This window comes from Eurosta solidaginis, chromosome 3 (genome assembly GCF_040869045.1).
Source record: "Eurosta solidaginis isolate ZX-2024a chromosome 3, ASM4086904v1, whole genome shotgun sequence".
NCBI lineage: Eukaryota > Metazoa > Arthropoda > Insecta > Diptera > Tephritidae > Eurosta > Eurosta solidaginis.
In genome coordinates, this window is record NC_090321.1 from 259328758 (window position 1) to 259345939 (window position 17182).

A 17182-nucleotide genomic window follows, 5' to 3' on the forward strand; every position below is an offset into this window, starting at 1 on the left:
AAGCGAATTTTTGACGCTTCTTAGTAGTGAGTGCGTAGTACATTTTACTTGCGCTATTGAGTGAAACGACTTTTGTGTGTCAGGCACGAGTTTGGTGTTATTGGCGCTACTGGCAGTGATGACACTGAGCTGTTGACGGTAGCGCTGGTAGTTCAGATTTTGAATCAGAGAAAGAATTGATGACCCGTGTGAATTATTATGGCTTTGGCCGTGTAAATTATTATGGTGTATTTGTATATTTTAGATTTAATGCACAATTAATATTTGTGTGTTTGAGCGGCCAAATAATAACAGTAGTATTGATAAAGTGCTGCTTAGTTGATGGAATGTCGCTAATTTCTTAGCGATGATCAGCAGATTGTCAATATTTCGTTCAACGAACGCGCGAAATTGCCACATCTGCTCAAATTTTCCAAAGATTTTCCATTCTTGATTTAACTTAAGCTGTTATGCCAATATTTTTCAGCCAGCTTTTTTCAAATAGGTAATTTTTCCAAAAGCAAAATAAATTACAGAAAAGATTACAGGGTTAAACAGCTTTAAAAATTCAGCTATGTTGGTTATACACAGAAATACAACAGAGGTTTGTGTCTCCGCTTTTCGCAAGCGATAAGATTCACCACGCGTGACACGTGATTCACTACGTCCAAATATCACAATCCACGGATAGGTACCGGCGTGTTTGTATGCGACTTAGGCTGTTATGCCAAAGTAAATACAAATCTTTACCGATAACTGTGTTATCGATTAATTTATCGAATTCTAACAAAGTAATATTCCATTGTCATCGGAGTTATACATGTGTGCAAATTTAACTTGTGTATCAAATTTAACTTGCAAGATTCCATTACAGACAACAAAAGTGAAAGTAAATAAAAGCTTATAAAAATAGAGCTATATAAATTACTTAAAATAATACAAAAGAAAGAAGTATCTTACCAAGAACTTAGTCACTGCAGTGATAGTCCTTAAATCTATCCCGATCCCCGTTGGGTAGACCGAACATTTTGAACATTTGTATATGGAAAATCCTGAACATCCTTTCAATTTGCATCTGTTTTTTTCTCAGTGTTCTCCGCCTAATGCTGATTTCCATCAAATCGGATAGAAACTGATGGTGCTGTTTCATATCTCTTACGAGAAGTTGATGGACTGTCGATGTTTTTGTTCAAAGAGACTTTTGGCTGTCCACGTTTGCGATAACAAACGTCCTTATTTGCTTGCGCTAGCAGTCCATCAGCAATGTCGTTGCGGAACTGAAGCAGGTCCATGTGTTTCTGCTTTTGGTTTTTATTATCACCCGCATGATCCTTCCTGTACTCCGGCCATGAGTTGCATACGGCCAGGTCAATAAAGTGGTCAAATAGTTTAAGTATCCATTTCCTTGACCGTATCGATATCCAATACAATAAAAGAAGAAAGTCTACTTTATCAACTTTTCCCATGTTCTTTTTGTACACAGCCACAATTTTTGGCAGAGCTATTTCAACTTTCGTCTTTTTTTTTTTCAAAGAAAAAATCTTTGCACATTTTTAAGCGGCTCTACGCCATATATTGATGAAATCAATCGGACAATACCTCCAACAAGCCATCTTATGACATAAAGATTGTCCTCCCTTTCGATGCGGTAATCAAAACTACCTCTACCTTCCTTTTCCAGTTCTTTTTCAGACTTCAAAGGCACTTTACTACATCTATTTCCTCTGACATATTTTGACGAAATGCCGGAATATCTGTGGGTGCTGTCCAGAGGCTTGGTTTGTGGCCTGCAATACTTCTTCAAAAAAATCTACAGTGAAGTACCACAAAATGTACTGTACTGGAAGTTTTACATCGTTACTTGAATAAGACTCAGGAAACACAGCTTGAGGAGCTTTTTCAATCGAAAGTTATTAACTTGTTTTGGTTGATAGTCTGAAGCACAAGCTTCTGAGCTAGTTCGTCATTACATTCTACGTTGATATTTGTGGTACTTATACTATACGGACCTTGAGGCGAAAGCTCCTCCATCATGAAAGTTTCATTATTGTCAAATGCCTCAAATAAATCCTCTAATATTTTTCCGATTCGGAATCCTCAAAATCTGACAGATCTGAGTCCTCGAAATTCTCCAAAATCTTTTCTATAACTCTGTCGCTTATTTTTCTTGCCATATTTGAAAATATTATTCCGTAAACAAGAACGCGTCTCTATGCTACCAGTTTCAATCGCAAAATTGGCACGACTTTTTAATCTTCGAGCGAAAAATTATTTATATGCCAAACGACAGAGTGGACATTTTTCAACATACTTTATTAAAAAATTGTTGAAAACATTTGCCCAAAATACCTCAAAAATTTAAAAATGCAAAACACAAATTTCAGAGTAAAGTGATATACGCCAGAAGCCTTTCTTTAAAAATGTTATATTACCGATATTTAAAGGGCGATTATAATTTATTTTATTTCAATTTAAGCACTAAATTTAAATTTTTGAAAATATGTACGAAAAAAGTTTATAATTTTTACAAGAGAGTGTTGACGGCCTTTCAGAATTTACTGCTGCCATATGGCAACAATATCGCGATAAGGTTAAGTACCTGCGTTTGGTCCGCAAGTTGCCTTGCTTTTCGCGTGATCAGGGTTAGTGTTGTTCCCATTTGAGACGCTATGAGTAAATACTCTCGCAATTTTCCCAAATGACGAGTCCTTTTCAAACTAGGTTACCTTTACAAGTACTTTTACAAGCATCGAATCCTCCCTTAAAGTTTGAAGATTTTATTGAAACTATTCAATGCAATATTTTCTACTCATTAAAAAAACACTCGAGATTGTAAATTTTTTTACAAATGTGTTAATTTAATGGTTGCATGAAAATGTTACAGAAGTGCATATGTGGCCCGGTCTCTTCCAAAATAACTTGTTTATTGGTAATATTTCTAACTTATATATGGATTAATTTCCCTTGGGGTACTTGCCGCTTAGTTTGTTTTATTATATCGAGACGGCGCTGGCGAAGTGCTCAATTGTTTTAAAACCGAAACGAAGCCAATGCAAAATCTATATATGTAACTAGAAATCTACTTGAAATAATGTCTTGTGAAATGCCTCCACCACTAGTGACATCAACAATAATTGGATGTTCGCCGTTCTAGCATAGCTAAAGCAGTTTCAAACATCCCGAAAAGAGACTGAGTGTAAGGTAACATGCTTTTCTTGACTTTCAATGAATAATCAGGTCCACAATTATTGAATAGCCTAGAATAAATAAAGAGACCACTGAACCCTTGGCGACGGAACCTCCAGGAGAAAACTTTGTTGTCAAATTATAGATCGAAGTAAAAAGTAAACTCTCTGATATTAGACCTGTATACAAGTATATTATATATACAGGGTATAATTTGTTTTTATAGACCATTGGGTACACAACGTCGCAGCTTGCTACCTTTGAGTAAATACACTTTCTCGATTGGGCACCAAATAATTGGATTTAAGTCGCCTTTTACAACAGGCATGCCTACCTTGAGTATATTCTAAACTTCTAACCCGCAAGGGGGACGCCTATAAGGTTAATACCGAGCTTTTCATCCAATTTACCCCACTCGGGGTGTTTTGCCATACCACTGCGGAGGTGCGATTGCTTCATAAGAATACATGTAAAGAAAATGGTGCCGCGTAGTGTAGTGCTGCTATGTGTGTGCATAACTTTAAGTTTATGCTCGAAAATTAAGTCACCAAGAAAATATAACATCTTAACAAAAATGAGTTTCTTGCCGTAACGGGTTTCGTTATTTTTTATATTTTCGTGAACAGTATAATTTCACGAAATTCTTTTTCTAATGCCTGGCTATATACATATAAGATTATAATACCGACATAAATTCGAATTAAAAATGTTGGTTCCTTCATTTGTAAATTTTAAATTAACAATTGATAAGCATTTTACTTTTATAAAACTCATAATCGTAATTAATCTAAAATTATGTAATCTACACTTAAATTGTAATCTGAAAAGTCTTGGACATTTTTCGAAGTTACATACTTAGTTTTGGTGCCTAAAATAAATTCTTTTGGCAACTATCGCTCATACCAAAGCAGATAAAAAATAACGCGTCTACAAACTTTATATTTGTTGTACTCTTTGCTGCGCTATTTGAACAATTTCTAACGCTACAAAAATGAGGTGCGCCCAAAAAGCGCGCTCGTATTTACTCTCTACTATCGGAATGCTGTAGTGCTTTTGTCGACACACAGATACATTTTTTATACTTATGTATATGTGTAGAAGTACTTAAGTATCTCACAGTTAAGTATATACATTTAATTTTCTACAAAAGTTCCGTAAGCTTTTTTACCTCTCCCAAATATTTCTAATGCATATAAAATCAAGTTGCTCGCAGTTAAGCTCTCTGTCACTGAGCTGGGGAGTGACGTTGTCATTAAATTATATAAATCCACTTTTTATATAGGGATGTATGTACGTTAGTATACTCAATACCACATTTATGGCGACATCTCAGTAGCTTTTGTTCACTGCTGCTTGCGTCGAAGCTGGCAGCGCAGCAAGTTAAAAATCAATAATTTTATAGGCAGCTAAAGGGGAAATGCTGCATCGCATACCAATATACCTACTCATATACATATGGTGGTAGATAGAGAGAAAACATTTACATATGTAGTTTGGAATTTATAAAGCTTTGCCAAAATATGTATCCATATATGTATGTACGCACACATACATAATGTACGCACATAGTATATTCATGTGTACTTTGAGCAATAAAAAAATTGTTTTATCTGTCATATAAAGTTTATTATTTTCATAATGTTTTTGTATATTATACAAACTACATAAACTAAATTTCCAGAAATCTATTTTTAATATAACACTAGCAGGCCCGGCAGACGTTGTACTGCACTAACTTTGATTAATTTTCATAACTTTTAAGAAGTTCTTACCTCTTAATCTCCCTCCCTCTTTTCACTATCTTGTTTTCACTCTTCCCTCTGCTTTCCCTTTCTCTGATCTTCATTCTCCATATTCGCCTTTTCCCACCCTTTTTCCACTCCATCTATCTTTATCTTCACATAACTCTCTAAATCTCTTTCTACTTCCCTCTTTGCTCTTCTCTCTAGTTCTTCTTATTCCTCTCCCTACCTTATTCCCAGTCCTAGTCCCATTCCCAGCCCGAGTCCCAGAACAGTTCCAATCTCGGTTCGCCCCTGGTTAATTTACTGGATTTAAAAGTTTCGTAAATACTTATCTAGGCAAAGAAAGGGCTATCTAAATACCTAATTTCATGCAAATCGAACTATGAATAGAATTTTTTCGAATAGATCCGTTCCTGCTCCACTTCCCGGAAAGAATTTTTTCTTCGTAATAATTATCCTCGTACATCAAGAAATATTCTAAAAGAAGAATTAGCGAAATCGGTTTAGCCGTTCTCGAGTTTTGCGACTCAGCAATATTCATTTCCACTCAGTGAGGGAGCGCTCCTTAAAAAAAGTCATTGGCGCGATTTCCTTCCGAGAGATATAGGCAGAACTTCTCTTCCAATTTGCGTTGTGCTCATTAATTTCCTTTAAAACTTTCCGACAAATTGGTGGGAAGAGACCTACGTGTTCTATAACGGCTTCGAATGGCAGCTGCAAGGCAGCTGCATTTTCACTGAGAAAATTTCGAAGGCAGAAATACACTCAGAGTGCTTATCGAACCACTGCTAAGTGGCGACTCCGCTTAGAAAATTTTTGGAAAATTTTGCTGACAGGCTTATAGAGCGTGGTTTTTGTTCATCGATAGAGATAATAAAATCTTGAAATTTTTAGAACATTTTTTTTGCTGTTGGTACCGATCCTCGGATAGACGAAGCCTTTCGAATTTATATCTCTCAACAGTGGCGTGGCTAAGAAACCCGATTTATTTTTATTAGCAAGTATTCGTCTTAACCTCACTACCAACAAGATCCACATATATTGAATATTTACGCAAGGCACAGAGGGCAGAATTTACGGCCCCCTTAGTTCTAATGCTAGCATTACATTCTTAAGTTTCTGATTAACGACCTCGTGCGATAACGAGTCGGCTTATCTGAAGCCTCTTCGGTTTACATTTATGTAAGTAAAAAAATTATTTAGTCGCCAACTTATTTTAAAAGATATGGGTCGACGATAATGGAACATATGTTCCTAGTAATATAGGTTCGGTATAGGGCACCGCATTTTTCTGAAATCCGATTCAATCACCTGTAATCTTTTTTATTTTAGTAATTTCGTTGTAGTTTTCTTTTTTAATTTCTTAAAATGGGCTACATAGATTTCAAACTGAGTAATTCAAACTACACCCAAAAAGTACTAGAGGGGATCAATTATGCTCGAATTTAGATAAAAGAAATCAATCAGAGACCACTCTACTTAGGGATTAATGACAAGGTATTGGTACAACTTTTTCGCATGTGTGTATGATCACTGATAATAAATAAAAATTTGGTCAAAACCAAATTATTCAAAAATTTTCAACATTTAAACTATTTATCGACATCATAAGTAAACCCTCAAGAAAAATTTCTTATATGTGACCGGGTCTATGAAAAGGTGGCTTATGACTCAAACAAAAAAGAAGAGCACAAACGTCCTGAAGAAATGCATTGTTTATCTTTAACAGCTGTTTCTCGCAATTTCTTTTTTTGAGTCATAAGCCACCTTTTCATAGACCGGGTCACATATATATTCTTGTATGAAAAATGGTAGTAGCAAAGTAATTTAGTATATCATTCATATGTCCTCCATTAAGCGGTGTTATAAGTCTCTGCAAGACACAAAAATCAGATTCAGCAATGCTTCAGAAGAAAATTTCTTAAAATTAATATATTCGAATTGAAAATGCTCCTAAGTAAAAGACAATAAGCTTAACAAGAGAATTAGAACACTTATGCTGTAATAAATTCAAAATTTCATTAAAAAAACTTAAAAATACCTGGTATTTAAACGATAGTTTTCTTACAGGGTCGTTGCTCAAGAAATAATGAGAAGCATGTTTGCAAAAAATCTTTATAAAAAGATAGCAGAAAGCGTATGAGCTTTCTTGGCAGGTGAATACTACTCGGCAAACAAAATTGTTGAACGTTTTTTATATGGAATTTTTTCTTTTGATATAGATACTTAGCTTTACGGAGTAAATTATCCTGATTTTTGGGCAATACCGAATGAAATATTTGGAAATTTGCTTAGTACACGAGTTAGAATGCTATCTTGCACCGCCACTACCGAAACTCTTGGTAATGTGGGTTTTAAACTTAAAAAATCCAATTACCGTTGATAATTTTTTTTTTAAGTTCACCCATACAGAAAGCCCTGGTATATGAGGAATATGCTCTAGGAGTCTTCTTAGACATTGCTGGGTTTTTTAATAATGTTTCTAAATGGGCGATTATGGATGGTCTTAATTACATTAAAGCACATCCAGCCTTAATCAGATGGATCGGTTGCATGTTAAATTGCAGGAAGATTATATCACAATGGGAATTGTACGAGGCCACGAAATCAGAGGACAGAGGCACGCCGCAGGGAGGGGTGCTATCACCTCTGCTGTGGATGCTGGTCATCAACCAACTGCTCAGGCGATTCGATGAGGCACCCGTAAAACTTAAGGCTTAAGCAGATGTCGTTGCAATTTTCATAAGTGGAAAGTGCCTTCCAACGATTAGCTTGTTGATGGGTCGGGCGCTTCGGGATATTCATAACTGGGCATCTAATGTCGGAATGAAAGCCAATGCGGAGAAGACGGATGTGGTCTTGTTTACAAAGAGGTACAAGGTCTCAAATTGGACCAGGCCTAAGTTAGGAGGGGTGACCCTACAGGAGAAACCTTTCACAAAATATCTAGGAACCATCCTAGACAGTAAGCTGTCATGGAACCTCAACGTGGAGGAGAGGTGACGAAGGCCTCAACGGCACTTCTTTATGCATGTAAAACAATGTGGGGCTTATTGCCCTCTCTTTGTCATTGGGTTTTTACAGCGATTGTATATCCTATTCTATACTAACTATGGAGTTCTTGTTTGATGGAAAGCCACACAAACAACAACCTACCTCAAAAAATTAGAGGGGGTATGCAGACCAACTCCGACGCCTGCACTGTATGCCATTGTGAACATTCCACCTTTAGACCTGGTAGAACATAGCGTCAATAACTGCAACCAGGCTCGATGCCTCGGAGCAGCTTGAGCGCCGATCATACCGCCATAGTACTATAGCGCCATCAATCACAAGACGAACAGACTACCTGATTGTGACAGGGAGAAGCATACATCTATATTGGGTCCCAGAGCATATGGGAATGTCCCAATTAGACTGGGCGAGATTAACAGAAGGCGAGAGGTGGTCGACTAAGCGGGAAAGGCGTGGGTTCAAGCGCAGGGCTGTAAAGTGTCGAAGATTATGTGTAGGTCTAACAAAGTTGCTTCAAACTGGAGACTGCCTTCTGGCGTCACATGCCTTTAAATTAGGCTTGGTCAGTGATAGCAGATGTGGGAAGTGCGGGTGGAAAGAGGAAACGATCGAGCACGTTCTGTGCTCGTTCCCGGCGCTTGCCAGGCTAAGACTCCAGCTATTAGAAGTGATACAGCTGTCGGATCTAGAAGCAGCAAGTGGCTTAAGTCCTAGAAAGCTTCTAGTATTTGGCAAGAGGACGGATTTATTTTATAACATAGGTCCTGGTTTTTGATAGGGTTTTTCTGTTTGGTCGTTAAAACAAACACTACCGACTCATTCAGTCTATGTGGACCAGTCAGTTCAACCTAACCTAACCTAAGTTTACCCTCTTAAGTTGTACAAATACTACATACGGTATTCAACAGCATACCTTATAAATTGCGTTTTGTTATACCTATGTTCATAAGCAATAATCGACTAAGTTCCATGTAAAAGGATAGGACTTAGGCGGTATTTTATATGTAGTACATGGTTGCATAATAGTTAAGTTTATCACAAATACACATATGTATGAATGATCATGTGAGAGCCTTGGGGGTGTTTTGTTTTAACACAACTCACCCGTACCTAATTTTTCGGAAATTCTTTTTGTGTCAGTAAAGCATCAACAGCTACATAACATATTTTCCAAAAAAAAAAAAATGATTTTGCTTACAATGCTAAAATACATCAATTTCCGCAGCTTTCAAATAAGCTTATACCTTCGCTAAAATTTCATATGACCTTAATTTACTTCATCATCTCGTTTTTAAATTTTCCGCATGAGTAACTATCTATATATTAATACGCTAACAAAATTTCCATACAATCAATTGACAGGCTGTTTCGCATAGTTAGCGTACGTAAAATCATATAAAAGTTATATGAATCTATTCGTATTGATCAACTGCAGTGCATAGGCCTATTTTTGTTAACAAATTTTACTTACACGTAAATGCATAGGCCTTTATTTAACAGATTCTGTGTTTTTATTTTAGTTGCTTTCAAAAAAACATGAAATCACAAATAATGAGTAAAATTTTGTTCAAATTCACTAAATTTATTTATATATAACAAATAACTGCAAATTTGACCCAAAATGTTTTTTGCATTTCCAGATTTAATGCTCATTTTAGATATAGCACGTCTTATACTGAACAAAAAATAAAAAAATTTTGCTACAAAGATATTACATTAATATTTGTATATTGTATTTTATGCTAATTTATTTTGATATTTCTCATTTTATTTTATTATATTATCTTTTATTTCAACTTAGTTTATTATGATATAAATGCAACTTGATTGAATCGGAAAATTTCACGTTGTATATTAAACGAAAAAAACAAACGACACAAAAACGTTTTCGATTTTACGTCGAAATATTGCATAGGCCGTATATTACTCTACTATCTATATATTAATACGCTAAGAAAATTTTTATACAATCAATTGACAGGCTGTTTCGCATACTTAGCATACGTAAAATCATATAAAAGTTATATGAATCGCTCCGTATGGGTCAGCCGCAGTGCATAGGCCTAATTTTGTTAACAAATATTACTCTATTTGTTTATAATTAATAGAAAAAGTTTTTCTTTTTTTTCGCACAATCTCTCCAAATATCGAAATTTATTTTCGTGCACAATAGCGCACCATCTGTAGGACCAATTATGTAAGTGCTCTAAGACACAAACCTGAATTCGAAATTCGAAAAGCTGCGTAGTCGTGTTGCTCAAATCTTTCACCTTACATATGGTTTCCCATTGTTGCCACTTACCTATAGTGGATTAAATAAAGTACGTTTTATACTGAACAAAAAATAAATAAATTTGCTACAAAAATATAACATTAAATTTTTTATATTGTCTTTTATGCTAATTTAATTTATTTCTTATTTTATTTTATTATATATTCTTTTATTTCAACTTAGTTTATTATGATATAAATGCAACCAGATTGAATCGGAAAGTTTCACGTTGTATATTAAACGAAAAAAACGTCCCAAAAACATTTTTGATTTTAGGTCAAAACGGCACCCGGCATCATAGGCTAAATTCTTTAGCACATTTCTTCATTTTTAACTGAAAGTTCGTGTTTTTTGAATGGCTATTTAAGTTAATAGGCGTTATATGTATATGGGTGATATAAGCCTACTGGGGAGCCTAGCACCCAAAACTAACTTCGGTAGCGCGCCAACGGCGTACCTCCCGGGTGGTGTGGAAACAGCTATTCTTCAATTAAATTTCAAGTAATTTCACCATAATTTTATGTCAATTTCCATAACGCAACGTTATAATTCCATTTAAAAAGTTTGTAGAAAATTTATGAAAATGCAATCAAAAAGTATAACGTCTTAGATCAAATTAAAAATTTTAATGAAAAATTTAAGTAAGTTAGACCAGTTTGCTATATTTCCACTCACTGCTTAACTATTAACGCATTATTACGCTACCCCCAACACTGGATGCATAGGCTCTGGCGACCCCAAGTTCCCTATGGATCATACCGCCCATGGCCTAGAAGGTTTCATGTGGTCATACCAAATCGTTCCCGAGATGGTCCGGCTAGTGCCTTAATGGTGCTTGTTACCGGAACGTACCGGATCTGCATCCAGAAAAGGACCATCAACATCTGTAACACTTCCTAAGGCCTTCGGGTAGTGTCCTTATCGCTACAACAAAAACAAGAATTAATTTTTCAAGAAATTCTCACGAAAATGGGGGTTATGGTGAGAATGCACAAGCTCCTTAACAGATATTGTTGGAGGACGAATGCCTGAATATTTTACAATCAATTCAATCTGAAATTAATACGGAATAGGCCTGTATAATATCGTATATAAAGAGTAGAGTTCTGCATTCTATAGCGCAACTGTGCTCTGATCGCGTATTCGAAGGAGTAATCAATTTTTATTTTTGGGGAACCATGAAATGTGTGAAATGATAATGACAACGATCTATTTGGACCTTCTCAGTGCTCTTTTAGAACTTGTTGTTTAGACGATACGGAAATATCTGGAGAATAGCTACGATAAAATAATCGACATTTCTTTGCAGACTTTCAAGCAGCTTTCGATAGCGCCAAAAGGAGTTGCCTATAGCTTCTATGTTTAATCTTAAGTTCCCCCCAAAGGTGGTATGGCTTTCCGGGCCAACCGCAACCAAACTTCCTCATCCTGATTCTGGTGAAGACAATTTTAGCAGCAGATCTAAACCGTAAAGATATCATCTGTCATCTAAATATATATAAATGGGCCATTTTGCGTGAGCAAGAAGAAATATAAGCAAGGAGTGGAAGTGAAAGCGACACCTGACGGCAAAGCAGCAGTACTGTGGGAAAGTGGACTAGGGAACTGAGTTCGGAGTTGAACCCATGATTGAAGCGCCCATATGGATATGTGCTACCTGAGTCAATTCCTAAACGGACACGGTTCTCCTCGTTATAACCTCCACAGAATGGGAAAGACTTAAAACCCGAACAGGCTATACTGCTGAAGTATATACGACACACGTTCTTCGAATGCGAAAACTTCGTGCAGCATTGAAAGAAGGTAGAAGAGATACTTGGCGACCTATCGAGAAGGTGGTTTGCCGAGCCCATTGACGTAAGGGTACATACAGCTCGCATAGCACGTACCCATACCCGAAGTAATGTGAAATGTGGTCTCAGGTACGTGGTTAGGTTTGAGTGGCTAGCTCTTCAAAGTCTTTATACTGCTGTGCTTGAGCGTATTTTTACTCAAATCAATTGGTTGTATCAATATAACGAGTGATGTCCTTTATGCAGCATTTTGATGGCGTCCTTCGGTCGGGCAGCACAAAACTACCTAAATTTTGTAATCTGAAATGTGCTAGTGCTGGGATATCGTTTCCTTTCAGCCTTTTTGGCGGCATCTTTCACACTTGCCCTTGCAGGAGACCTCCATCATCGATGCGCCGTTACTGCCTTTGTGATATCTCACGATGCACCGGCTTTTGCGAGTTCATTTGATTTTTCATTACCGTCAATATGCCTGTCAAATGAGTGTGTGAGCAAAATCTTATGATGGTTTTGGTCTCAGTTTCGGCTATCTATTTTCTACCATGAGAGTTAAGCAGTGTTTGTCTTTTGGACTTCTTTTTTTTCAATATTGACCTTCAAGTTAAGCTTGTTGCCTATATCGACGAAAAGGTACTTAATCCTCATTGCGGGCGAAAGTTCTAGACCATTAAATCAAAGCAATCGAATTTGAGGAATTTCAGTTCTGCTACTGAAAAATATAAGTTATTTTTTAGTTGGGTTAAAATTGAGACCGCTCCTACTAAAGGCATCACTGGTTTCTATGTTGTTGAATGTACTCTTTGTGGCTTTGGAAGGCAGCTAGGTTGTATTCCTCATTGAGGGAAATCTTTGTTGGAGTATTAATAACACGGAGAATATTTTAAATGTTTTCAGGGATCATTATAATGAAAAATTGGCACTTTGTAGCTTATTAAACCTTCTTGGATATATGACAAATGGTGTCCAAAGAAAAATGTTTTGATATACATGTATATATGTATGAATGTAGTAAACGAATATGAATTTTTTAAATTTAATAAGTATATTGTGAAAAAGTATCAAAAATTCATTAAACTTTGTAGCTATGTGAGTATTATCTTATCGGTTGAACGCGTGTACATCTGACAGATTAGATAAAGCTATCAGTGATGCCAATTTAAAATGCGGGAACATTTTTTGCATATAAACCTATGTACATACAGACATATTTATAGATACTCATATTTTTGCGCTCTACTAAGTAATATGTACTTAAGGGCCCATTACTGATACTTAGCATAGACTTGACTTGGCTTGGCGTAAACTTGGCAACTTAGCCACGATTATACTCCACTTACCGCATACAATCTGGCATCACAATCAGCTTTGAAATTTATTTTTAAATAAATGTCAATTTGTATGACAAAATGTCAAAATGAAATGGAAACAAACAAATGGCATCTCAAAATGTAAACGTCACTTAGAACTTACATAGAAAATCAAAATACAACAGACTTCTAAGTCAAGTTAAGTGTTGCCAAGTTTTGAGTAATCAGTAACATGCAATGTTCATTTAGCAGAACTGTAAGTGACATTGCTCAAGTCAAGTCAAGTCTATGCTAAGTATGAATAATGGGCCCTTTAGGGTTGTTACGCTATGAGCCTCAAAGAATAAAAATCCAAATAAATACAGGGAATACGAAAATGCTGTCATGGAATTTAAAATGGCTAGTATATATACATACATAATGTAAAACAAGTAAGGAAGCCCAAGTTCGGAACAAATCGAGCATTATACAACCAGCTGTGAGCTGGAACTCAAAGAAAAAATTTCCTGTTTGTACATGTGGAAATGTTTTCTTCCCTTATACTTGGTTTTCATTAGGTTAAAATGAGTGCTTTCAAAAACTGCCACAATTTCAATAGCCATTTCATTATTTCCCGTTATTTCACACGTTGTGGCATAATTTATTCATGGAACGCTAGTTGGAAAACGATAATAATATGCCAATATATTGGAAAATGAAATTTTAATGTCAAGTTTGCCGTACCGTTGGGTAATCATTGTTTTCACTTATTGGTCAGTTTAGTTGTCACTTTGTAGTCAAACGTATTTGACGTTGTATGACAAGCCGTTTGCATTTATATGGTCAAGTTTACCGTCATAACAACAACATTCTTAAAAATTTTTTTAGAACTACATATTTAACTGATATAAAGAGCTTTTTATTTTACTACTTGCAAAGCTTTTGAATTTTGTTTAAGGAAATGAAGGTGGTGCCACCCCCATTTTCCATTGCAATAATGAGTTTTTATTTTGAGTGATGAAGGCAAAGTTTTACCGTATCATCAGTATTTGTTGATGACGTGTCTTTCTTTCTTTTTTTGAAATTGTGGATATCAAAGAAGTGGGCATGAATCTTTCATCCACTGTTGAGTGGAATATCACTCTATCTCGGCTGCCGTTTCGAAAAGACCCATCTCAGAACGCGTTTGAATAACCCCCTAATTCTGAATTTGTTTCAGGGTGATATTCCACTCAGCAGTCGACATGATTTTGCCCATTTTCAATACGATTTGTATCGATGTAAGTTAACCGATTCCGCCACCGAGTTGTCGATAGGATTTGTGCTCAGAAAAAAAAAGTTCAACTACACATACCCAAAAAAAAATAATTTTCGAGCCTGCGAAAAAAAAGGCAAAAAAACTGTTATCGTCAACGTTTTTATAACAGTTTTTTGAAGAAAAAAAATATTTTTTGGGTTTTGGGGAGTGTTTTGGTCGAAAATTTCACCCTTTCGCCATTTTTTTTCGCAGGCTCGAAAATTATTTTTTTGGGTATGCGTAGTTGAACTTTTTTTCCCGAGCCCAAATCCAATCGAAAAATCCATGGCGCGATATCGGTTAATAAATCGACCCAGTCTAGGGATTAAGTTGAAAAGAGGCGGAGCCACTCCCACTGTCATTTTTTAAAAAGCTTCGAACTTTGAAACACCGTATTACTACTAAGGTGAATTTAAGTACAAAGTATAAGGTAGTAATATGAATACCGTTAGGAATTATTGTGAAGATTGAAGCTTTTCAAAACAAATTTTCGTCAACCGAGTTCGTTTATTTTCAATTGGTTAATACACATATATACTATTAAATAAAATACTTATGCCTAATTTATAACAGGAAACACTTTTTAATTTACTTCTTTTAAATATGTTCGGAAATTTGGCTTAGTTTCTGCTTTGCGCATTAAGATCAACCCCCTCGAATAACCCCCCTTTTTAACAGTATTTTATAATGAACTATCGCTCTTTTACGATTTTCTAAATTTATGTTATCGAAAAAGTCGGCGTGAATATACAGAGCGAGGAGAAAAATATCAGTGGTATTTTTTTAAATAAAGTTTCGTCAATTAAATTCTTCCTATTTTATTTTAGATATTTTAAGAAAACACTTCAATGGATTTTGTAACTGAAACTACTGCAACCCTATCTTAAAGAAGTTTTCAAAAAAAGTTTGATTTTTTTTATGGAAAAAAGTTAAAAATCAATGCGAATTCTGAGAGACGTTTAACCTATGTACACTTTGTGTGAGTGAAGCTGATTGGGCAACAAAACTGCATACTCCAAAGAAATGGGGGAACTCCAAATAAAAAAATCGAAATTTTCTTAATACTTTCCTGACTTTTTTCAAAAAAGTTGCTGTGATTGGCTTGTATGGTTTCAGTTACAAAATCATATACTTTTTTTTTCTTAAAATATCAAAAATTTAATTAAAATAGAATTGTGGAAACTTGAAAAAATTGTTACTGCTATTTTCTTCTCGTTGCTGTATTCTCATCTCGCCATTTTTCAATACCAATCTATTCTGGGTCCAGATAAACCCTTGTACAAATTTGCTTAGGATGCAATTTTAAAATAAAAAAAATTTTTTTTTTTTTTTGATGAGTCGTTGTTGGGCAGGCCTTTGTGTGATGCTAATGATTTTGATGTCAGAGAGTGACTACCTGGTGAACGGTTCCCTCGGATTAATGTTATAATAACCTGTGTACAGCTGGGTATAAAAATAGTATTTACATATGTATTTGTACTTAAAATGTTAACGCAGAAGGGTACATGTGCGAATGACGATACATATATTTAATTTTATGATGTTCTATTGAGAGTTTGGGAGCATGTAATCGCAAATTAATTTTTTTTATTAGACCCTTCGTTAGTTAACCAAATCCATTTATTTTGCGTGAATCTGGCTCGTGATATGGGTTCAATTATTATAATTTTAACACTTCCATATACTTATGTATGTAGTATGTAGTACATTGTAGATTAGACTGGGTTGGTACCCATACAAAAAAAAGTCCGCCCCTAATGTCCGTTCCTAATGTTCTTCGAAAAACGGAGCTAGTACTTTATTTACTTAGGCTTCAATCTCTACAAAAAAGTGGGTTTTGTCCAATACCCAGAAAAAAGTTCATTTTGTCGCATAGTGTTATCATTATAAATACGAAACAACAGGTTTGACTCACTTATTTACTTTGACTTCCCCTATTTATGATATTTGGCATATCTTTATTAACTTTTCAATGCAAACCCTAATAATAATTTTTCCTCCAAAATATCATGTTTCAGGTCTAGGTATAATAAGAATCAGGTAAAATAAAAGTTGAAATAAATGTTGAAAGTGCTATAACTTCTTTGTTTATTATTTTAGTAATATGGTTTAAAAGCAACATTTTCTTGAATTTTTAAGTAATTTCGTTTGGTAAGGAAAAAAGGATACTTTTGGGTGGGTACAGCTTTGTTAGCTGACCTAATCATGTGAAAAAACTTCATAGCTTAAAAGGACATTAAACGGAAATGTGAAGCTTCTCAAGGCCAAAATAATGACATATCAATTTTAAAAATCGGACGTCAAATAACCCAGTTACAATGAAAAAACCTTTTCGGCTGTATTTCGAAAGATCTAAAAAAAAAATTTTTTTTTTCGAAACCCTCTCAACATAATCTTTAAATTTAAGGGCGGATATTAACAACTTTTTTTCTCGACCCAGTCTATTGTACATGCATATGTATTTATGATGTATCTAGTATACCAAAAAAAGAATGGAAAAATTTCGTTTTTCAAATTTACTTATTTAATAATTGATTGTGCATTGTTTCTTAAGAAAAAAGTGACATATCCGAAGCCAAACAAACAAAGTTAAAAATGTATTAAAATCA